Source organism: Bactrocera dorsalis, chromosome 6 (genome assembly GCF_023373825.1).
Source record: "Bactrocera dorsalis isolate Fly_Bdor chromosome 6, ASM2337382v1, whole genome shotgun sequence".
NCBI classification, from domain to species: Eukaryota; Metazoa; Arthropoda; class Insecta; order Diptera; family Tephritidae; genus Bactrocera; species Bactrocera dorsalis.
Genome location: NC_064308.1, coordinates 25,038,169 through 25,064,516, shown reverse-complemented (window position 1 = coordinate 25,064,516; position 26,348 = coordinate 25,038,169). Strand labels below are relative to the sequence as shown.

At 38.0% G+C, this 26,348-nt stretch overlaps 1 long non-coding RNA gene across 1 annotated transcript; it reads right to left on the bottom strand.

The window, feature by feature from the left end:
• Nucleotides 1-11,693: 11,693 nt before the first annotated feature.
• Nucleotides 11,694-26,342, bottom strand: LOC125779618 (uncharacterized). Its single transcript, XR_007423406.1, has 2 exons — nt 19,997-26,342; nt 11,694-12,258 (listed from the first exon to the last, which is right to left on the bottom strand). It is a non-coding gene; the product is annotated as an uncharacterized LOC125779618 (long non-coding RNA).
• Nucleotides 26,343-26,348: the final 6 nt, after the last annotated feature.

The following is a 26,348-nucleotide window of genomic DNA, read 5'->3' as shown; positions in this document are numbered from 1 at the left end:
ATCCGGCCATCAAGATCACCGTTTAACAACCCTATATGGGTGGTAAAGAAAAAGGGGGTAGACGAAAACGGACAGGCGAAGCAGAGATTAGTTATTGATTTTCGGAAGCTGAATGAAAAAACTATCGGTGATAAATACCCAATTCCTGACATAACAGGAATTCTTTCCAATTTGGGTGGTAGTAAATACTTCACCACTTTAGACTTAAAATCTGGTTTCCATCAGATTAAACTATTGGAGCGTGATAGGGGAAAAACAGCTTTCTTTGTCAAGAATGGCAAGTATGAATTTTGCCGGTTACCTTTTGGATTAAAAAACGCGCGGAGCATCTTTCAACGCGCCATAGACGACGTATTAAGAGAGCATATTGGGAAAAGCTGTTTTGTTTATGTAGACGATGTTATTATTTTTTCGGAAAACAGACAGCAGCATCTGAAAGTTATAGAATCAATTTTAAATGAATTATTTAGGGCCAACATGAGAGTGTCGGTTGAAAAATCCAAATTTTTTAGGACTGAGGTCGAATACCTGGGGTTCTTGGTTTCACAAGGAGGAATAAAAACGTGTCCAGACAAAGTCGACACAATACGAAGTTTCCCTGAGCCCACCACTCTAAGGGGACTCAGATCATTCCTAGGTTTAGCGGGTTATTATAGATGTTTTATAAGGGATTTCGCTAGAATATCAAAACCATTGTCGAGCATCATGAGGGGCGAAAACGGTCGAGTTACTGCGTCCCAATCAAAAAAAATCAGAATTGATTTGACGGATGAACAGAAAAAGACCTTCGAAACAATTAACCCAGGAGGGACTGACGTTACCGTGTGGTAACACATAACATGAATTTGAAAAAAACGTCTGTTTGTGGCATTCAAGTTTTCCCAGTAGAAACCAAAGCTTTTATTAGAAACTTAAAGCTCCAAATTTGAAATTCGCAACGATTGCTGTTCCGTTGTTAAACGCAATTTATTGTGAGAGATCGTTCAGAAGTGCATTTTTATTTACGGAGCAAAAAGTTACAAAATGGCATCTGGGAGAAAGTAAGTTTCATTGCTATGTATTTATTTGTAAATATATTCCATAAATAATCACAAAAATCGGAAGTCGAATTACCACAGTTCACTCTCAGTAATTAGTTTTAAAGATATCTGCACTTTTTGTATTCTTTTTTGGTGGTTTAATAAATGTGTTACCATATGGTCATGTCAGGACCTACAGGGTACAGGTTTGCAAATGAGTTTCAAATCAAGTGTACTACTGATTCGATATTAATTTTGAGAAAAATTTTGAATAATTCGCCATTTTGTTGTAGAAAATCCACGCTCAAAGGTATTGCAGACTATTTGGATGAGTTAGACGACGATTACATATCATTTGGCCAACAAATAGACGGAATTTTTATTGAGCCACCTAATAAAGATGGAGAACTAAGTGGCGAAGACGATGCTAACGAAGATGACGGTGGAATTATTGACAATGTGTGTCGAAATCAATTGAACGAAGGGTGTGAACTTGAGCTTATAAATGGTGCGCATGTAGATTCTGCTTCAATGGTGGACTCATGTGACGTAGTGGGAAATATTGAAGCAGCTCTAGCGGATCTATTAGGTGATGGATCTCATAATGTAGAACAGCAGTTTTACGAGTATGTGAAATCAACCTGCCCACAGTCCATAAGCGCACAGACCACCAAGGAAAGTGCAGAAGGAAAACAATGACAGCTATCAGATGAAAATATTCCCATAGCGCCTCTATCCAGCAGGTTAAGAAGAGTAGAAGGTACCCCGTCTGAAAAACCTCTTCCGTTAGTAAATAAGGACACTGTGCTTAATTGATCGAAGGATTGTAGAAATGATCCAATACCTTTATTTCCGGAAGCAAACTACTTGTTTGAATTTTTTTTGATGACGATTTATTAGAGCATATCGTGCAATGTTCATCATTGTATGCCACAAAGAAATTTGAAAAGCCTGTGTTGAATATCAACATTCGTGGTGAGTTAGTAACTTTATTCACTTTTTCCTCTTGACTTTTAATACATATTTACATTTTTACAGAATTGCGTACATTCATTGGTATACTCTTAATAACCGGCTACAACACCGCTGCTAATGTGAAGATGCATTGGAACAGCTCAGAGGACTTACGCAACGAACTAATTGTACAAGCCATGCGTCGAGACCGTTTTAAAGAAATTTGTAGGTGCTTACATTTTGAACCTACCCTGGTTGCGCCTAATGATAATGAAGACAAATTTTGGAAGTTGAGACCTATGACAGACCATTTAATGGCCAATATATTGAAGCACTTCCATCCATGCCACCAACTGTCTTTCGATGAGAGTATGATTGAGTACTACGGGCGCCATGGATGCAAGCAGTTTCAAAAAGGCAAACCTATCCGTTTCGGCTACAAAGTTTGGTCTTTATGCACTCCGTCCGGATACCTAGTCAATTTCGACATATATGTATGTACCAATGAAGAAATCCACGTTCAATACGAACGTATACGAACAGTGCTTTGGAAAGTGTGCAGCAACTCTCATAAACATTATAAATGATTTTGACGAAAACAACCTTTTTACAAGTTTTCCATTACTGACTTATCTGAAGACGATGGGGTACAATGGAACAGGAACGGTAAGAGAAAATCGAATTCCTTCCAGCTGCCCTTTGAAAACAAAAGTGGTAATGAAAAAGTTTAATAGATATTCATTCCAAACTGCTACAATAGAAAATATTGGAATAAAGCTGACTAAGTGGGTTGATAACTCTGTTGTGTGTGCCGCTTCAACTTGTTACGGTAGCTCGCCAATTTCATTAGCTTCGCGATACTGCAAAAAAAGCTGGGAAAAAGATCGCCATTCCACGTCCATGCGTGATAACGGAGTATAATAAATACATGTGCGGTGTTGATAGGCTCGATCAAAACGTAAATATGTACCGAATAGCATACCGGGGAAAGATGTGGTGGTCTTCAATATTTACTTGGCTTATTGACGTTGCAGTATCCAATGCTTGGCACCTTCAATAGAGTTCGAAGATGCTTTCGCAATTAGAGTTTAGACGTGAAATTGCAGTATTTTATTGCAAACATTACGGCGAACCGCCGGTTCAACCTGGTCCGAAACGACCCTGGCTGCACGATGGCGTATATAGAAACATCCGCTTTCATCACACTGATCATTTTATTGAACCAATCATAATTAGACGTAGCTGCTTAGGTGAAACTTGTAAAAGTGTTGTGAGAACTCGATGCATTAAACGCAATGTACTTATGTTTATGCGTCAAGTGCTTCGCTCAGTACCAGATTGACGACGAAAACCAAAAATAGATATGTTTTTTTTAACTATTTCAATAAAGTTCATTATTTTATTCACATTACTTGGCTTAATTAACTTATTTTCTTATAGCACATTACATTTTTAAGGTAAATGTAAACCTGTACCCTGTAGGTCCTAGCGTTACCATATGGTCACAGGTCATTGTACCGTTATCTGATAAAGTATGACCACAAAAATTAATTTTTTAATACATTCTAACAACATTAACAAGCCCTCAAAATTTCATCTTCCTACTAAAAAAAAATAGTTATCGTCCCTGCTGGGTTAAAGAAATTTTAGCGTCAGAGGATGTAACCCTGACGTATCCAGATTTTAACAAACCATTTGACCTAACTACTGACGCGTCGGCTCATGCTATAGGCGCCGTCCTCTCTCAGGAGGGCAAACCGATAACCATGATTTCTCGCACTTTGTCCGGGAGCGAGGAGCATTACGCTACCAATGAACGGGAATTGTTAGCTATTGTATGGGCATTGAAAGCTCTTAGAAACTACATATATGGCGTAACAAAACTTAATGTCTATACTGGCCACCAGCCGCGGTTTCGGATAGTGTAGCAGCAATGCACTCACCTTTTTTAATGGTTTTCCACTTCACTAAAAGATTCAAAAAAAGCGCACTCAATAATTGAAAGGGGGTTTATGCCTTATTTAAGCGAATTATGTCAAAAATGAAAAGTAACTATGTGGTTGGTTTCACAAACGGGAGGGCGCGGATAGAGTTGACCGATCGCTGATTATGTCGCAAACGAACTGAACTTGAATCTGATCATCGATCCTTCTTTATCCCCGTTGGCGCTGAATAGGATGGTATGACTGTGTAGGATGGTATACGTGTGTGTGTAGGTGTGCTGCTCTCGTGTAGGATGTAAGCTTTAATCGATGTGATGTGGTGTAGTGAATGTTGCGTGTTAGTGATGTAAGTGTTAATCGATGTGGTGTGGTAATATGGTGTGTGTGTTGAGGCCGGGGGAGGATGCTCATTTGTACATCCTGGCCCCCCTAGGCGAGTGTCTAGCCTAGTAGCCTCTGAAGCCGTTGTAACGTGGCTACCACGTTGCTGAGGCCGGTGGAACGGCGCGATTGTGGCCTTGGCTGGCGCCTCGGGTTCGGTGTAGGAGAGCGGTGACGCCAGAAACGGGAGTTCTCCGTAGAGTAGGCCGGCCTGCGTGGTTGCGATCGCTGGGGTCCTCTGATGGCATTACGGCTGCGAGGAGCATTATGACGTCCGCCATCGAGTACGCCGGTGCGGTGTAGCAGCGTATGGTGGTGACCCATGCATACTTGGCACTGGTAGCCCGTTGTGCACTCCTGCGTACGATGGGTGGGCGCCAGACAGTTCAGACAATGCCCATGTGCCTGAGCGATCTGCTGGCGCTGCTGAGGGGTCATCCCCTTAAAGATGCCACAGCGAGGCAACCGATGACGACGGCGACATAGGGCGCATTCGAGTTGAGGTGGTTCCGGAGCCGTTGATCGCGTGTCGTTTTGTGGAGCCGTTGAAACTGCTCGGGGAGCTGCGGGGGCGATGGTGGTTCGCGGCGCTGCGACTGGTGCAGTCTTCGAGCGCGGAACAGTAACTGCCGAACGTATTGTGGGCGTGGGCGCAGTTGGCATCTCGGCATCCATTGTTATCTGTTAAAAGATTTTATTTTAGTTAACATATACATACATATATATTCATATAGGCATTGGTGCCACGAAATGTGGCACGAGTGAGTCGTCATGTGGATCGACTCTCTTTTCTTGGTTTTTGTTGCTAGTTATTGATATTGTAGCATTTTAGCATTATTTATTTTTCGTTTCTTTGTTTATTAATTACGGTTACGTTATTTTCGGTTTACTTTTCGGTTTTATCGGCGGTTGGCAAAAAGCATAGCTTGACGAGCGGCCTGGTTAGTGTTCCCGTTTGAGTGCGGAGATCGACTACGCGAATATGACGGTCGGAGCCGTAGTAGAGCTTCTCTATGCGGCCAAGCCGCCATTCGGTGGGGGGGAGACAATCGTCATTGATCAAGACACAATCTCCAAGCTTAGGCGCATTTTCTGTTGTTTTCCATCGGTACCTTCTGTGGAGGTCCTTTAAATAATCATCTTTCCATCGACGACTGAAGTCATGATGGAGAATTTTAATTCTTTCCCAACGGTTTAATAAAGAAAGCGACTCCACGCCTGGCTCAGGTGTGGCCAGAATGGGCGCTCCTTTAAGAAAATGCCCTGGCGTGAGGGCAGTAAAGTCTGAGGGATCTTGCGAGAGTGCAGCGAGAGGCCGTGAATTAAGAACGGCTTCAATTCTAATTAAGAGGGTCGTGAATTCTTCGTAATTAAATTTGTGGTTGCCAGCTATCTTTTTAAAAAGAGATTTGAAGCTTTTTACGGCAGACTCCCATAAGCCACCCATATGTGGAGCGCTTGGGGGGATAAACTGCCAATTGATACCTTGGGGTGCGTAGTTTTGTACGATGTCAGGTGATACTTGTTTAGAGAAATCGACAAACTGTTTCTCTGTGGCTCGTTGAGCTCCAATGAATGTTTTGCCATTATCGCTCATGATTTTGGATGGAAAGCCACGTCTTCCGACGAAGCGAGCAAATGCCGCGAGAAAAGCCTCCGTTGTCAGACTGGTACATAGCTCAAGGTGTACTGCTTTTGTCGTAAAACAGACAAAGACAGCCACATAGCCTTTCATGAGGGTAGGAGACCTTAGCATGGATGCCTTAATCATAAAAGGCCCAGCAAAATCTACACCTGCAGTGGTGAAAGGCAGAGCAAAATTGCAGCGTTCAGGTGGAAGTGCTGCCATAATCTGCGATCGCATTTTCTGCTTATGCATAGTGCAGATTTTGCACATGAAAATGCACTTTTTTATTTGGGGCTTCAGTCGGGGTATGTACAGCTCTTGGCGGACCATATGTTGCATGAGGCGATGTTCGGCATGGAGCATTAGTGTGTGGATATATCTAATAAACAACGTGGCAAACGGACACCTCTCTGGTATGATTATAGGGTGGCGTTCATTGTACGTTAGGCTTGAATTAGCAAGCCGACCATTCGCACGAAGTAAACCCTTCGAATCTAGAAATGGGTTTAGGACTAAGAGTGAGCTCTTTTTATCGATAGGCTTCGATTCTCTTAGTAATTCTACATCGCGGCTGAAGTAGCGCGTTTGGGTTGCAGTGATAAGAGCGACCTTTGCTTTTTGTAAGTCTTGGTGCGTCAATTTATCGCAATGGCTCCTTTAACTTTAAGTTTGAGCCGCTCTAAAAACTTGAGAATATAGGCAACTACCCGGAGGGCTCGGGGAATCGATGAAAATCGTTCAAGGATGTCAGTGTCATCCAATGTTGCAAGATAAGTGTCGATTTTACGACTTTCTGGGGCAAGTATGTTGCGCATGGGCGATTGTGGCCAAGAATCGGGAGATTCTGTTAACCATCGGGGGCCATTCCACCAGAGGGTGGAGGTGGCAAGATGCCGAGGCTTGCATCCTCTTGTACCTAGATCAGCAGGATTGTCAGCACTGGCTACGTGACGCCAAGTGGCTGATCCTACTAGGTCAAGTATTTCAGATGTTCGGTTAGAAATATAAGTTTTCCACGCATGTGGTGGTTTTTCTAACCAGGCTAGAACTATCTCGGAATCGGACCATAAATATAATCTGTATTTCGCCATATTTAAGTGGGTCTGCACCATTGAAGCTAGCTTTGCTAGTAGCAGAGCGCCACAGAGTTCAAGTCGTGGTAGACTTATCGTTTTTAGAGGCGCAACTTTTGCTTTTGCCGCTAATAAGTGGCTTGTGGTTGCAATATCGCTTTGTGTGCGCACATAAATAGTGGCACAATATGCCTTTTCAGAGGCGTCGCAGAAACCGTGTAGTTCCACTTTGTATTCGGGGGAATAGTTTACCCACCGTGGAATTTGTATCTTCGAGATGTCGTTCAAATTATTAGCGAATTGGGACCATTTTTCTAAGCGAAGAGGTTTCACTTGTTCGTCCCAGTCGGTTCCGTCTAGCCATAATTCTTGGATCAAGATTTTCGCTTGTATCATAATTGGCGAAAGCCATCCTGCGGGGTCAAAAAGTTTTGCCACCGAGGATAGAATTTGGCGTTTTGTAATGGCGGATAATGCGGATATGGACTCAGTCGTGTATGAAAACTGGTCCGATATCGCATCCCATTGGATGCCTAGTGTTTTTGTTGTACTATCCTTTTCAAATATAAGGAAATTAGTATCCAACAAATGATCTTTAGGAATATTTTTTAAAATATTTGGGTGATTGGCAGTAATTTTTTTTAAAGGAAACCCTGCGGTATTGAGGGCATTTATTCCCTGTGATAAGGTCTCGTATGCTTGTGGAAGACTGTGGCTTCCAGACAGGATATCGTCTACATACGTTTGCGTTTTTAAGACTTGTGTTGCCAGTGGAAATTCTGGCTTTGTGTCTTCCGCCAGTTCGTGTAGTGTACGAATGGCTAGATATGGGGCACAGTTTACGCTAAAAGTAACTGTTTTCAATTTAAAGTCGCGTAGTGGACTATTGGCAGAAAAAATCGGAAATTACCTGAGCTCGTGGATCGTGATGCATTGAATACAACTCGAACTTTTGTTGTTTTCTTCTCAGGCTTTACTACTGCATGATGTGGCAAGTAGAAAGAGTAATATTTGCCTCTTATGATTTTTTCACATGGGCTTACTTCCTCCATGTGATCTAAATGAAGGTATTCTTCCACGACACCATCATAAACTTGTTTAAGCTCACCTTTTCTAAGTAGGTTTTTCTCCATACTTAGAAACTGCTGTATTGCAGAGGTGCGAGAGTGACCCAAGGCGAGTGTGTCTGGAAATTGTTGTTTTATTGGTAGTCGTACGACATACCGACCATTAGCTGATCGAGTAGTTGTGGCTTTGTAGAAGTCTTCACAATACTGATCTTCTGGTGTTGTAATTGAAATGGGGGGGAGTTCTTCTAACTCCCAAAACTTTCTGAATTGTGAATTGAGGTACTCGTTTGAGATTTCCTCAACTTGAGTTGTCATGGCTGTGACTGGTTCCGCAACTAGTCCACTTAGGACCCATCCGAAAATGGTATTTTGCGCCAGTAGTGTTTTCGAAATTTTTTCAACACCTTCTAATATGATTTGCGGTATAAGGTCGCTGCCTATTAAGATGTCTATCTGAGCTGGCGTGTTGCAGTTGGGATCTGCCAGTGTCAGGTGTGAAATTTTATCCCAATGCTTGCTATTTATTTGATAGCTTGGAAGCATGTTTGTCAGTTGCGGTAAGACAATAGCATTTGCTTGAATGCGCTTATCCGCTTTGGGGGAAATTAGGGTAATGGGGCAGATTTTATTTGAGTTTTGAACAACTCTTCCGCCCATTCCCGTGATTTCAAAGTTGGCATGTTTTGTTGGCAGTTTTAGCCTATTTTGTGCCCTAGACGCTATGAATGATCGTTGCGATCCTTGGTCTATAAGGGCTCTTAGTTTGAACAGTTCTCCTCGATGTTCGATGGAGACAACTGCTGTGGGTAGTAGTACTCTACTATGATTTTTGCTGTGTAGCGTTTGAGTTTTTAATGCCTTTGAACAACATGGTGTTTCTTGGCAATTTTCTTTTGTTTCGGGAGTTGCTGTGGCAACTAAACCCGTGGCTTTTTTTGAAAAAGCGCTGCTATGAGATGTGTTGGGAAAGTTATTGAGATGTAACATAGAGTGATGCCTTTTGTGGCAATATACGCAATTAAATTTGCTTTCGCAAGTATTGAGATTGTGTGAGTGGGACAAGCAGTTTGTACAGAGTCTTTTTGACCTGACAAAGTTGTTCCTTTCAGTGACATTCATTTTTTTAAATTTCTCGCAAGCTTTTAACTTATGCCCTCCAGAACATAGTTCGCATGACGTGAATTTATTTTGTTCAGATGTGAACGATTGTGTTTTGAAAAAGCTTCTGTTTAAATTGTTGTTGCTTCCGGCTTGGGGTCTATTGAAGCTTCGATTTAAGTCTTGTTGAACGTTTTTAGTTCTGACTACTTTTTTGTCTACCCTTTCCGCAATTTCGTATTGGGTAGTTAAGAAATCTTTCATCTGCTGCCACGTTGGGCATTTTCTTCTTGATGAGAGCGATTGCTCCCACAAAAGTAATGATTTTTCTGGTAATGCGGCGGTACATATGTTTACCAGAATAGGATCCCAATTGTGAGTGGGAATATTTTGTGTCGATAGAACCGACAAACAATTTGAAACAGTGGATTCTAGTTTCATGAATTCTTCACTGGTTTCTCTTTGAATTTTAGGCAAGTTCATAAGTATCGTTACTTGCTTGTCAACTAATATTCTCTCATTTTCGTATCTTTTTCTTAAAGCTTCCCAAGCTAAATTAAAATTATCGTCATTCAATGCGAACTGCTTGACTATTACGCCTGCTTGACCTTTAGTTTTGTATCGGAGGTGATACAGTATTTGCGCTTGTGATAATTTCGGATGGTTTATGTACACGGCTGTAAACATGTCCCGGAAGGACGGCCATTGTTCATAACCTCCATGAAATATTTCCGTATCACACGCTGGCACTTTGAGATGAATGCCTGAACTTGCCTCTTGGGCTTGTAATTGTGGTAACTCTACTCTACTGTGGAGAGTAGGTGAAATTGACTTAATAAGTTTTAATTGATCTGATATCATTGCTTTTGTAACTTCATTTGCGGTCTAAGCAATTTTCGTATTTGGCGTAAGCCGAAGATTTGAAATTTTCAGGTAGATCTGAATCATCAGTTTCTACTATTGCGTCGTATGCAGCTTGGAGGCGTGTCCAAAAATTGTCAATAGATTTATTTTTTATTTCTAGTACCGATTCAGAGTTGTCCTGAATCGGTGAAGATGCAAATCGAGTGCAGTATTTAATTAAGCTGTCACTCTCAGAAATGAACTTAATATAAGAAATGTCTTTCCCCCGTTTTTGCTTTGTAGCACCTTGCTTTGAGCGTGTAGCTTCTGCAGGTGTACATGGACTTTTATCATCAGTAAACATTTTTGGAATTCTTAAGAATTCTGCTTTAGATTCTTTTGAATCTGTGCTCATTCAGAAAATTTGAATAAATAAAATATATGTGTATATTTTATTATAATAGAAAAATGTGGTATCGATAACTCTTTTCAATAAATAAGAGTTATTATAATATTTCCGAAAATTGAATTGTTAGAATATATATGTAACCGAAAGCTCTTTTAAGCTCTTTTAATTTAAGAATGCGTTATAGCTTTTAGTGCTCGCGTATTTACTTGCTTTTTTTTTTTTTTTTTTTTTTAAATCGGAAAAATATTTTTTACGGTTTTATCAGTATGCCCTTGTATCAGCGCTCTCTGAACACTAGGTCAATACCCTTTGTACATACATGTGGATTTTATGTGCATATAATATGCGTTAAATGAAAAATGTGCAATTATGCTTGTTCTTGTTTGACAAGTAACAAGAAAATGCTCGGAAATCGCCAAAATTGGACTTTCAATATTTGTATGTATGTATGTACAAGGGTATGTATTATGCTGATTTTTCGCACCGTTTATTTAACTCCTTTGACTTATTTTCTTGTATCCTACAGGTTGTAGGTATACAAAAATTTGAATATTTACGGCAATATATGTATATAATAGTTCGTGGTTAGAACGCTGCGCCGAAAGCGCTAATGTATATATTTGTATATAAGTATATGTATATACGTATCACAATTTGGTTAAGTATGTATATGTCGTTTGCGGATATGTATATATGTATGTTTGTATTCGTTATTTTTATGTTTTATTCTTTTCTCTGCCCTTGCTTACTTTTGATGCAATCCCTCTCACAGCTTAATACTCTGAAGCGGTATTGTCAATATAATTTGCAATTATCCCTCTCACGGCTGAATAATCTGAAGCGGTATTGCATTTGCAAGTATCCCTCTCACAGTTACTAAGCCGTAGCGGTATTGCCAGAATAATTAGCAAGTAAATACTTGAAAAAATATATTTTATATGTTTTATTGTTTTGTGGATTGTGTGTATTGTATACACGAAGGAAGTATTAAGGGCAAAGAATAATAATTTATTTAATTATATGTATGTATATGTATATTGCGGATACACGTGTATATATATATATTATTTTCCGTTTTGATATGCGATTATATCGGTAACTCAATTTACCGCCGAGCTTTCACTAACCGTTTTTATTAAACGGATTTAGTAGCTATCGGTTTTATGCTGTTGGCCGTTGGCGCAACGATACATACATATATACATATACTAGAGGACCCGTCCACGCTTCACTGTGGCTGATACATAGATAATACTACTCCTACCATCTACATATGTATATGTATATGATTTCTATTAGTTGGATTATAACTATTAGTTAATGAGATATAGCATTTTTGTGAAGCAACTTGTGTTAGTTTACAAAAAATGGATCATAAAACATTTCGTGTGTCAATAAAGCATTGTTTTTTTGGGAAAAATACTGTTGAATTTGGGCTCAGGGAAATCCACCGCTGAAAAGACATTTGCTAAGCTGGAAACAGGCGAAATAAACAAAGTAGGCGGCTCGCAAGTTCATAATCCAATAAAAACAACGAATAACTGATTCTGAGAAGTGTTTAAGTGCTCTCTAATCGGAATAAAGTGGGTAATAGAAACATAGCTCCATCATTTCCCACTGGAGTTCAATCGACAGTCATTCTAGTGGACTGCACATGATGAACCGGTTCTCAGGCGTGGAAAAACAAAAAGTCGGCTGGAAAAGTTATAACATCAGTCTTTTGGGAATCAACGACTGATTACTGAGCCAGTTATAATCTACTTCACTGCGTATTTGGTTGCAGTTCATTTCTTCTGTTCCAAATACTTAGCAATTGCATTATTTTTTAGAAGCTAAGCTACCTCTCCACCAATTTTCAGCCAAATCGGTTAAGTCGTTCTGAGTTATAAATGATGTAACTAACAACAACTTTCTTTTATATATATTGTTTAAATGACTTAAGCTTCCACCCCCTCTATCCGGAAAAACTGGCGCATCCTAATCCTAATCACCACAGATGATGAGTACAACACAACTAAAAACATTTGTACACCAACCCTGTCAACAAAAGGAATGGGCAACGGGAAGGCAGGCTCAATTCGATTCCCCACTGCGCCGCGGAAACATTCCTTTCGCTACTCATCGCTGATACACATTCGTTTACACACTGCGCACATCATCTTTTCGACACTTTATACATCGTGACACGCATCCGTGCTTACGTTCGCACTCAACTGAGTTTTCCGTGGAAAACACCCGTCCCGCCCGCTATAGTTAGCACTTCGGCAACAGCGATCTGGCGCGCTATCTTATTCTATCGTTGAAGTCGATAACTTAAATAATTAAAACCACTAATTCTAAGTAAACAATATTTGTAAAGCGTAAAATATTTCGTGTTAAATAAACTTATAAGTTCTAGAATTCAGCGAAACGGAGAATTTTATTTTATTTGTGCGGGATAACCATTTAATAGAAAAGGAAATAAAGACATACTGGCTACAAAGTTAATCATGGTCCTTCGAGCCATAGTGACAGGCACTATGGATTTAAAAATAAAAAATTAAAAACGACTAAGCTATTGTGTGTTGATTATAAAGGTGCTGTACAGTGGAAAAATAAATATACATATACAAACAAAATTCCATAAAAGTGTGCAGGACAAAAACAAAATAGTGCAGTGACTAAAGAGAACTAAAATGGAAAACCAAAACAAAGTATACAACAAACAGACAAACAAACAAAAAAAGCGCTAAGATTAAAAAACTAAAAGTGCAGTGACACCAAAAATAAAACACATACATATGTACATACATATGTATATATTAACATATGTATATAAATTTATACCTATTGATACATACATATATATTTGCGCACATACATATGTAACAAAAAGTGTGGTGATGAGAAAACAAAAAACAAACTTAAAAAAGTGCATTAAAACAGTATACAAAACAAATTAAAATATATTTATATGTAATACAAAAATTACAAAAAAAGTGCAGTGGAACAAAACAAAAAAAGCAAAAAAAGTGGTGACTCTCCAAAAATATATACATACATAAAGTGCCGAGGAGAAAAACAAAAAACCAAAAAAAAAAAAAAACAAACAAAGTGCAGTGGCTCAAACAGAACAATAAAAAAAAAACAAAAAAAACTATAATACAAAAGCAAATCATAAGGAAAATAAAAATATTAACAGTTCTAACAAAAAAAAGACAAAAGACAACAGAGAGAATATCGGGCGCGCAAAGCAAAACAACGCATAAAACGGGCGCGAAACCACCAACCTAAAAGTAAATTGTACATAAATACAACAACAACTATTCGGGCGCGAACAAAAAAAAACACAAAACGAAACAAACGGGCGCGAACATTAAAACAAATATACATACATACAAACAACCCCACAGCACAAAATAAAATAATAATTCTATTTCGCGCTCTCCTTCATACGGCAACGAATCTGTATGTGACGCTAAATAAAATCTCAACATACTGCATATTAACACATATTAGTACAAACAAAGTATTCAAAGTCCATATTGGCAACTATCCGGCAATACCCCTTGTTCTTTGCCAAACAAAAACAAGCAGGATTGCATGCAAAAAAGCGAATTGATCTCTCTAACGAGCTCTCAATTGCTTAAGAATATAAGAAAAAGCATAAGTACAAAGCATATTGATCTCTTCGACGAGCTCTCAATTGCACAAAAACAAGTACATACAAGCCAATTATTAGGGTGTACCTAAAAATAAAATATTTGGACATCAAACATTTTAATATATAAAAAACGCTGTGACTATTAACATTCACAATTCAAAATAACATATGAATAAAATTAATATTGTAATACCATTGCAACTAAATACAAAACGATATTAATTAAAAATACGTTTTACAGAAATAAAAAAGAGCATTCAATTTATTATACTTATCGCTTCAATTAGATACCATAAATCAGTTTCCACTGAGAAAAACTTTTAACCATAGTTTAATATTCAAATAAAATATAACAAAAATGGTTAACAACAACAATAATCAAAATACACCTGCAGGAGCTACACGCCCAAAACAGGTTGGTAAATTTATTTCAGAAAGTGACAGTTTAACAAGATACTGCACTAGATTTGCCTCTTCACCGATTCAAGAAAACTCTGAATCGTTATTAGAAATAAAAAGCCAAAATCTTAAAAATTTCTGGTCTCGTCTCCAAGCGGCTCATGACGCCATAGTAGAATCTGACGATTCAAACGTACCACAAAATTTGAAACAATCGGCTTACGCAATATATGAAAACTGCTTAGACCAATATGAAGAAACAAAAGCTATGATCTCCGATCAATTAAAGCTAATAAAAGCAATTGCACCTACTCCACATCCGAGAGTAGAGCTGCCACAAATGCAACAATATCAAGAGGCAAGTTCAGGCATCCAACTCGAGTTGCCCGCTTGTGACACAGAAACCTTTTACGGAGGTTATGAAGAATGGCCGTCCTTCAGGGACATGTTCACGGCCGTGTACATAAACCATCCTCAATTGTCACAAGCGCAAAAATTGTATCACCTCAGATACAAAACTAAAGGTCAAGCAGGCGAAATAGTTAAACAGTTCGCATTAAATGACGACAATTTCAATTTGGCTTGGGAAGCTCTAAAAGCTAGATATGAAAACCAAAGAATACTGGTCGATAAGCAAGTAACGACATTATTAAACTTGCCTAAAATCAAGAAAGAAACAAGTGAAGAATTTGTAACACTACAATCCACTGTTTCAAATTGTTTGTCGATTCTATCGACACTAAATATTCCCACAGACAGCTGGGACCCAATTCTGGTAAACATTTGCACCGCCGCATTACCAGAAAAGTCGTTACTTCTATGGGAGCAATCGCTCTCATCACGGAAAAAGTGCCCAACGTGGCAACAGATGAAAGATTTTCTCACCACCCAATATGAAATTGCGGAAAGGTTAGAAGAAAAAATACTCAAAACTAAGAAAATTAAACACGACCATAATAGAAGCTTAAATAGACCCCAAGCTAGAAGCAAAAACAAAACAAACATAATTTTTAACAAAATACAATCGTTCACATCCGAACAAAGAATACATACGTCATGCGAACTATGCACAAGAGGGCACAAGCTAAAATCTTGCGAAAAGTTTAAAAAACTTAATATAAACGAAAGGAACAACTTTGTCAGGTCAAAAAGACTCTGTACAAACTGCTTGTCCCATACACATAATCTTAAAAATTGCAAAAGCAAATTTAACTGCCTACATTGTCATAAAAGACATCATACAATGCTGCATTACAGCACATATCCCTCACCTCAAAGGAGCGCATATACAAAAAAAACCACGGGTTTAATTGCAAAAGCAAATCCCGAAAAACAAAATTCTAAAAACCGCCAAGAGACACCATGTTGCTCAAAGGCTCAAAAAGTTCAAACGCTACACAGCGAAATACAAAATGGACTAGTTACCGAACTGGTCACCACCATACCAACTCAAGTTGAGTATAATAAAAACAACTACCTTAATTCACAATTAAGGAAATGTCAAAAGTTAAGCAAACTTCCCCCCATAACTACTCAATCAAACAGTGGCCGGTACGTCGTACGACTACCACTAGAGCCACAATTTTCCAATACCCCACAAATTAGTATAAAAAATAAAGTCAGAGGTACCTCTGACGGTCCCTATATTAAAAGCTCATACAACTTTCGGCCCCGCAGGGTGGCTTTCGCCAATAATGCAAAAAAAAAAAAAGAAACAACAATGAACAAATCCTAGAGCGGTGGCGGGCTCCTACTTGCAAAATTAGTGCATACGCACATAAATATTAGTCATAACAAAATGATACAAAATGTCTAATCATAATCGCATCTACATAAGCGCTCCTCACATTGGTGATTAATGAGAATCAGCTATACAAGGCATTAATTAATTATGAAGAATTCTCTACCACGAATCGAAGCCGTTCTCCATTCACGGCCTTTCTCTCGCAAGATCCCTCTAATTTCGTAGTTCTAACTCTAGGGCTAAGGAGTACCCATTCTGGCCATACCTGTGCCAGGCGTGGAGTTACGATCCTTAATAAGCCGCTAATACAGAAAAGGCATATAATAAAAAACCGGTATACCAAACCGATGAAATAATAAATTGTAAAAAACCGCAAATAAAATAAATAAATGCAAAAACGCATACACTTTTTTACTATAATAATAAGTCGGATAAACCCGCAAATTATAGTTCCTAGCTATACGCACCTAAAGGTAAATAAATACCAAATACAATGTTTAAAACCAAAGGCATTTTCAGGATTTACAGCATGTATTCTGCGCCCTCGGCAACTCTACTAGCAGTACGCCGAAATACATGTAATAGCATATACATACGCATTACTAGGCAAACTATTTGCCTAGGGGGCCCAGGATGTTTAAATGACTTAAGCTTCCACCCCCTCTATCCGGAAAAACTGGCGCATCCTAATCCTAATCACCACAGATGATGAGTACAACACAACTAAAAACATTTGTACACCAACCCTGTCAACAAAAGGAATGGGCAACGGGAAGGCAGGCTCAATTCGATTCCCCACTGCGCCGCGGAAACATTCCTTTCGCTACTCATCGCTGATACACATTCGTTTACACACTGCGCACATCATCTTTTCGACACTTTATACATCGTGACACGCATCCGTGCTTACGTTCGCACTCAACTGAGTTTTCCGTGGAAAACACCCGTCCCGCCCGCTATAGTTAGCACTTCGGCAACAGCGATCTGGCGCGCTATCTTATTCTATCGTTGAAGTCGATAACTTAAATAATTAAAACCACTAATTCTAAGTAAACAATATTTGTAAAGCGTAAAATATTTCGTGTTAAATAAACTTATAAGTTCTAGAATTCAGCGAAACGGAGAATTTTATTTTATTTGTGCGGGATAACCATTTAATAGAAAAGGAAATAAAGACATACTGGCTACAAAGTTAATCATGTTAATTTTTTTTTTTTTTTTTATTCTTTATTCCCAAATGTCCTACAGGGTATACCTATAGGTGGATATTTTACTATGTGCTAATGAGCGCTCGTATTAGAGATCACTGCACTTTGTACATATGCATGCATGCACAGATGTATTACGCTTTGTTTTTTACACAATCCTGCTTGTTTTTGTTGATCAAAAATCAAGGGGTATTGCGAGAATATGCCAATGTGGACTTTGAATATATGTCATACGCAATCCTGCTTGGTTTTGTTAGCCAAAATCCAAGGGGTATCGCGGAGCATATGCCAATGTGGACTTCGAAGCAATTAGCGTATATACATACGTTACAATACACTTTTGTACAAATTTTAGATTTTACAAAAAATCTTTTTTTTTTTTTTATCTATATGTATATGTATTTATTGTTATAATTTGTACCCAATGTCGATTGGGTATATTTTTAGAGGATTTCGTATGTATATGTATGCGCCCGTGTATATATAAGTTTATGTATACGCATATATGTACATATGTATGTTTGTTCGCGGTACGAAGAAACCACGAAAAGAGAATTAACCGACGGTGGTTTTCGCAAATTCACTAGTTAGTAAGTATATAAGTATGTAATTGTATAACTGCGACGCATATACATACGTATGTATATATGTACGCAGTGAGAAGAGGCCGCGAAAAGAGAATATAATGATATTCTGACTTTAGAATATATGTAAGTATGTAAATGTATATATTTTGAGATATGCATATAATTTTAGCAGTAACTGAGCCAGTTATGCTCTTTATTGTTTTTACAAATATACGTGAAATATATATATAAATATGAAATAATATATGTATGTATGGTATAAACTTAAATTCTCACTACGCTTTTGTTTGTTGTTATCTTTTTTTTCTTTTTGATTAGCGTAGCTTACTTTTAGCAATTCTGCTTATACTTGGTTAAGTATAAGGGGTCTTGCTGGAAATTTCAAAGGTAAATACTTGAATTTGAATATGTTTTTTCTCGGGGTAATTTTGTGTTATAACACAACGGTAATCATTTAATCTGTTATATACAGTACCAAACTGTTTTGTTAGCGGTTTTTGGTTTTTACCGAAAAATAAACCGAACTCCGAAAACAGCTTGGTAACGGTTTTCAATTATTTTTCGACCTGAAATTTGGTCTGAACCGTAAATTTAAGTTTAGATTCTACCATACATATGTATATGCAAGAGATATATAAATTGAAAGGAACGATACAACTCACTTTGAATTCCGCCAGGGGCTTTTGGGGATAATATGAGTGTATGTGTCTGTGTTTATGTGCCTGTGTCTGTGCCTTCGCTTTTGCCTTTGCTTGTGCCTGTGCTGTTTTCTCCAATCCTTGCGCTGCTGCTTGCTGTGGTGATTCCTTGGTGACTATCTTTTTCGCCGTTTCTTTTTCCGTTTGTAAGTTGTTTTTCACTGCACCTGACTAACTATGCCTTTATTGACTTTGTTATATTTTCTATTTTCTCTTTACTTTTTGCTTTTTCACAGCGCAATTTTTTCACCTCACTTATGCACACTTGAGGTTTTTTTTTTTTTTTTTGCTATGCTTTCGGTCACTTTAGCGCCACTCCACTATCTCTCAGTGGTTTATATATGCATATATGTATGAGTATATCATAAAAAATTTTTTTTTTTGTTTCTTTTTCCACCGCACTTTCCTCCTTTTTGTTTTTTTTTTGTTGTTTTTTGCACTTTGCACGTTTGTTCACTTTTTTCTTCTTTTTGCACTTTGCACGTTTGTTCCTAGTTTTATATGTTATGCATTTTTATGCATGCATGTAAAAAATTTTTGTCGTTTTTGCTAACGGTTTTTTCCTTTTCTTCCCGTTTTGGCACCAACGGCTTTTTTTTTTTTTTTTTTAGATTTTTGCACCACCGTTTTTTTCACTTTTCACCATCACCAGCAATTTTTTTTTTTTTTTTGTTTAATATGTATTAATATTTCACGGTTATTTTTTTTTTTTTTGTTCTTACAGTTTTGTCACTAACGGTTTTTACACTTTTTTTTTTTTTCACCGTTTTTTTTTTTTTTTTTAAATTATAATTTTGTGCACATAGAATGCGCTTGTTTCCATATATGTATGTACCAGTGTACAAGTATGTATATTCTTTCACTGCACAACAATTTTGTAACTGATTTTATTGACCGCGTCGTCGCGTCACCGTGATTAAGTTAAAATTTTTTTTTTTTTTTTTTTTTCCGATTTTCAAAAGTTATCACTAGTGCCGTCCGGTACGGCTTCGAAGGACCATAGACAGGACTCAGAGGGGTTTTATATAAAAACTCGCGACACTTACCAGTGGTTTTAAAAATAACAAATGCGGGATAAGAAAATGCCGGTAGATGCGTATATGCGCGCGGATCGTGAGGTTTTTTTTTATTGTTTTTGCTTTGTTTTTTTTTGAAGAAATGAAATATTCAAATATGCCTACAAACATGAATTTCGAACAAATGCTTATTTGAAATATAATTTTTGTATTTATGAGTTGTATTAAACTTTGACATAAAGAGCTAAAAGGTATCCTATGTCATTAGCCTGGTTCTAAGCTACCTCTCCACCAATTTTCAGCCAAATCGGTTAAGCCGTTCTTGAGTTATAAATGATGTAACTAACAACAACTTTCTTTTATATATATAGATTATATAAAATGATAAAAATCAATGAGGAATGGATACACTCGCTTGTATTTTCATCAAGGGTTTTGGGGGGATGTATGCCAGTTCGGCAGAATCGGGTGGGTTTTAGCTTTCCGTTGTTTGTTCTGTTGCTGAGTCGCTGGTCGCTCCTGTTCCGCTGTGTTGTTGTTTCTTTTAATTTTAATTTTATTATATGTACATATATTAATTTAAAATGATTTTTTAAGTTTCGCGCCCGTTTTTATTTTGTTCGTAGCATTAGAAAATGTTGAATTATTGTGTTGTTTTTGACGTGGGGGGGTTTGTATTAGTTGTCACTGTTTCGTTTTTTCCTTATGTTTTTGCACTTGAATATTCTTCACTGCACTTTGCTTATTTTGGTTAGGTGACTGCACTTTCACTTTTTTTTTTTTGTTGTTGTACCACGATCTTTATCTGAATGCTTTGTACATATGTGTATATATGTATATATTTTCTTGAATTTTTTTTTTTTTTTTGTCACCAAGTTTAATTTCGTATTTTGTGTCACTGCAATTAACTTTCCGTATTTTGTGTCACTGCACTTAATTTTTTAACTTTTTACCACTGTGCCTTTCTGTATGGCTCGAAGGACCATGTAGCAGCAATGCACTCACCTTTTTTAATGGTTTTCCACTTCACTAAAAGATTCAAAAAAAGCGCACTCAATAATTGAAAGGGGGTTTATGCTTTATTTAAGCGAATTATGTCAAAAATGAAAAGTAACTATGTGGTTGGTTTCACAAACGGGAGGGCGCGGATAGAGTCGACCGATCGCTGATTATGTCGCAAACGAACTGAACTTGAATCTGATCATCGATCCTTCTTTATCCCCGTTGGCGCTGAATAGGATGGTATGACTGTGGGCGATGTACGTGTGTGTGTAGGTGTCGGTGTGCTGCTCTCGTGTAGGATGTAAGCTTGAATCGATGTGATGTGGTGTGGTGAATGTTGCGTGTTAGTGATGTAAGTGTTAATCGATGTGGTGTGGTGTGGTGAATGTTGCGTGTTAGTGATGTAAGTGTTAATCGATGTGGTGTGGTAATATGGTGTGTGTGTTGAGGCCGGGGGAAGATGCTCATTTGTACAGATAGGAATCCTAATTCGAAAATTAAAAGATGGAAAGCCTTCATAGACGAATGCAACGCAAAGCTAATCTACAAACCAGGAAAGGAAAATGTGGTGGCAGACGCTCTATCTAGGCAACATATAAATGCTTTAGATAACACGAGCGTCGAGACAATTCATAGCGAGGAATCATCAACCCATACAATTGAAAGATCGGAAAAACCGGTAAATTGCTTCCGCAACCAGATTATTGTGGAGGTAGATACAGAACCTCAAAGAAATTTATAATTTTTGGAAAGGAGACAAGGCATATCATTTCTTACCGAGAAAAAAAGGATTTATTAAAACTTTTACAGGAGGCCGTAAACACAACAGCAGTAAACGCAATACACTGCGATCTGCATGCACTTGCACAGTTTCAACACGAACTGGTCGAAATGTTTCCAACAGTTAAATTCAGACATACGGAGAAATTCATTAACGACATTACAAATCCGAATGAGCAGCAGGAAATTATCGCTGCTGAACATAACAGAGCGCATCGAGCAGCGCAGGAGAACACAAAACAATTTTTAGAGGATTATTTCTTTCCAAAAATGGAGAAAAAAGTTAAACAATTTGTGGGAAATTGTCGAACTTGCTCGCCGGCGAAGTATGATCGGCACCCAAAGAAGCAGCTTATTGCTCAAACGCCCATACCAACATATTGTGGAGAAATTCTTCACATCGACATATTTTCTACCGGGTCCAAGTTCTTCTTGACGTGCATCGACAAGTTTTCAAAATTTGCGATAGTACAGTCGTTGAAATCAAGAACGATAGTAGATGTGAAACCACAGCTCCTTCAGTTACTCAATATGTTTTTCGGTACTCGAATAGTTTATTGCGACAATGAGAAGTCGCTGAATTCACACAGCATCAAAGCTACATTAAAGAATCACTTCAATATCGACACTGCGAATGCTCCACCACTACATAGTACATCAAATGGTCAAGTGGAGCGATTCCATAACACACTAATGGAAATAGCACGATGCCTTAAACTTGACAAAAATCTTGATGATGTTGAGGAAATTGTCCTTTTAGCTACGATTGAGTATAACAGGTCCATTCACACAGTATTTCCGTATTTCGTTCAATTAAAGATGACAACCAAATACCATGCCGCTTAAGAAACGCACAGGAAAGAGAACTAACAAATCATAATAAGAACAGGGAGGATAGGGAGTTCCCTGTTGGAGAAAAAGTACTTGTTAAAAATAACAGGAGACTAGGCAATAAGCTTACGCCTCTTTATACTGAGGAAGAGGTGGAAAAGGACTTGGGTACAACAGTTTTAATAAAAGGGAGGAGGGTCCATAAGGACAACCTTCGTTAAACTTAATCTAGAACCTAGGTGTTTCTAATGATAAACAATTAACAAAAAGTTTCATATATATTTTTAGGATTTTCATAACTTTGGCCATATCAATATCGGCAACGACAGGAAGGTTAATCGACTATACCAGGGATGGGCACATTAGCCCTCAGTGGCATTTTGCCCGTGTGGGCACGAGTGCACATTTTGAGGGCTAGGTGAGGGGATCATCGCGGGCAAACATGAAGAGGGAAGTGAGAGCAACGTTTTACCACTCCATATTTACAAATGAGAGCAACGTATTTTCCCACAGCATGTTTACAAATGTTTGTATTCTATTTGTGTGCTTAGCCACTCTCAATCAATAATGTCATACCGCGCAAATATATTTTTATTTGATGATTCTTATATTTTTGAAAATATGTGTTCCCTTTCTATAGCGCGTATTATTATTTTAATACATTTCCAGAAGCAACTTAGATTTTTAAAATTTAACAGAACAATTATAAAAAAAAACTAAATTCTTTGAATATTTTGCTGAAACAACCAAACTGAAAATATCACAAATATTAATATATATATATATACATATATTTATATAAGCATTTTCATTAAATTATATATATATATATATTCATTTTAGTTACAATTGGGAAAGCTTTTATCAAGTTGTGGGCTTTTATACGTACATATGCAAGGCAGTTTTATATATATGCATATATAAAAAAACGATACTTGTGACCATAGTATATATATATATATATATTATATATAATACACACAACTTGATAAAAGTTTTCCCAATTGTAACTAAAATGAATTTTTACAACTGGCATCACCACCATTGACTGATCTATCACATGTACAGTGGTGTGAACAAAATAGAAATAACCATAAGGTGTTGTGAAGTTTTAAAATATGCTGTTTTCTTATTAAATAAAATTGTTTTTAGATACATAACATAACATATATATATTTTTTCCTAACAGTGATTAAAATTTCCCACCATGCAAAGGTAAATAAAAACAAATTTTAATGCGAAACTCTAAACTCTGCAATTTATGTTTACCCCTTTTTGTTCACACAACTGTACAATTCCGATATGAAGTAAACTTCCACCCTTAAATTTGTGTACAATGTCAGTATTGCCGCAACCACTCTGCGATGAACATTAAGTTCCGGAGGAATGTAATTCATTTTTTTCGCAATTTTTCTCAACTTGTTATGCCCTTCTCTCCGTAAACTGATATTCCCCTCATCTAGCCCCCGTGCGCACTTTGCTAACTTTTCGGGCTAAAAATGTGCCCATCCCTGGACTATACCAATGCAAGGTACATTCCGGTGGTCGGTGAGGACCTTGTAATTTGGGAGAATTCAGGACACATCAAGCATGTTACCAACTTGACACTTTACGAATTACTGAGAGACGAGACAATTAATGCCACAGACCGCTTTCCTCAGTCACATATGAGGAAGTTACTAGACGCGGACATAAACCAGATAAGTCGACTGATACAAAAGATAAACGCTCACCACAGACAGGCGAGAAGCCTGAATGCCCTAGGGACAGTCCTGAAATACATTACCGGAACTCCTGAGCATGACGACTTCAATAGATTAATGAACACAGAAGAACAGTTAATTAACTCACAGGACAGACAGTTTACCATAAACACTCAAGTACAGAAAGAAATCAATAACCTTACCATTACAGTAAATAAAATCCTGAAATTAACAAAAGAAAGAGAAATAAACACTGGCTAGAAACAGAGCAATTATTACGGAATTAAATAACATTATAACAGCTGTCACTTTCGCCAAAATTGGGGTCTTAAGTCCCATTCTCTTAGACAGTAACGAAATAAATTTCATAACAGGAGACGAGCACTTCACTGACCTTACCATGGCCGATGTTATGGCAGAAGCTAGAATTAAGATATTACAGTATAATAACATAATTTACTTTTTAATAAGATATCCGATTCCTATGTTTAGATGTAAGAAAATTACTATTTTACCAGTAGCTCATGTCCACCAAATCCTGCACCTTGAACAATCCATCTTAGCCAAGTGTTATAACCATACCGTAGCCGTAAAGAACTGCAGCGACACAACACCAACGTTTTGCTTACCATCTCCGACTACATCATGCGCTCTGCAGCTACTGACTCGCAACACCGCTAATTGCAGTACAACATTTAACAACCTCACACCAATTTCACCGATAAGTGACGGCCTTGTTGTGTTCAATGACCAATTGGCTGTCATCGAGGAAAATAATGAGGTCCCTATTACGGTCAACGGAACATACCTCGTGGTCTTCAAAAACAACGTAAAGATTAATGGTACGACTTTTTATAACGAAAATTCTACGTTTCCTCTAAAACCTGAAACTCCATGGGCTTCTACAATCAACTTGACGCAGCACACAGAAATATTAAGCGCTTCTTATCTTCACCATGTGAATCTAGAGAATGTTCAAAGGATCAATCACCTGCAGCGATCAATCCATTATGGCCACGTTACAGGTTTCTCAGCCTTTGGTGTCTTATTAATCATGGCATTCACTGTTTACGTCCTTCTCAGGATAAGAAGGACCAAGGGAGAGATTATCATAGCCAGGTCCGTTGAAACTGCAATTGAAACCGCTTCTTTGAGGACCGAGGACGTTCCCCATTTAGAAGGGGAGGAGTTATCGCGAGAAAACGACACACCCTAAAGTTATCGCGAGGAAACGACACACCCTAATTCCCGTCGTAATAAGAGCCTATCACTCTGCACATGTCGCTAAGTTAGCACATTTTGCGTGAGAACATTGGCCAGACATCAAAGTAAACTAACACCATGCACGAGGCGCAAGGTCAGTAAAACGTCAGCAGAGGAGCCACAACGCGATACGGGTTGGTGGCATGAGCTAAGTTAGGGATAATTAAAAGTTTCACTTTATACTTGACAACTAAGCCGAGATGACGGCAAATAAAGTAATTTTGAACTAAACATTACATTTGAATAATTTATTTAACATCAGTATTCTTATTCTCCCTAAAGCCCCTTGATACATGTGATACAAATTCAAGCAAATTAGTTATTGTAGATTTCCCTTTACGAAAACCGTGCTGAGAACAAGAAATTAGTGGAGAGATCCGGTAGGTTACGTCGTCTGTTATAATTGCTTCAAAAAGTTTAGGTATTGCAAACAACTTTGCTATTCCACTATAGTTTTCAATAGATGACCTAAATCCACTCTTACGAGGGCTGTCCGATAAATAACCGACCTAACCATGATGCACGCGACTTTTTCAATTTTTTTTTTTTTTGTTTTTCTACATAGTCTCCTTGTAACTCCACACACTTCTCCCAGCGATGCTCCTATCTCTGCAACCCTTCCAAATAGTACTTGGCGTCTTTGTCTGCAAAATACGAGTTCACGAAAGAGATTGCCTCCTCATTTGACGAAAATCTCTGGCCGCCGAGCGCAGTTTTAAGTTGAGGAAACAAAAAAAAGTCGCTTGGTGCTAGATCCGGTGAATAAGGTGGATGGTCCAGCAGTTCGAACCGCAATTCGTGGATTTTCGCCATGGCGACTGTTGAGGTGTGAGATGGTGCGTTGTCTTGGTGGAACAAGACTTTCTTTTTTTGCAAATGTGGCCGATTTTTCGAAATTTCTTCCTTTAGCTTGTCCAATAATGATGCGTAGTATGCTCCTGTTATAGTTTTTCCTTTTTCAAGATAGTCGATAAAAATAATTCCATGGCTGTCCCAAAAAACACTCGCCATCACTTTCCCAGCCGAATACACAGCTTTAGGTTTTTTTGGGGCTGGT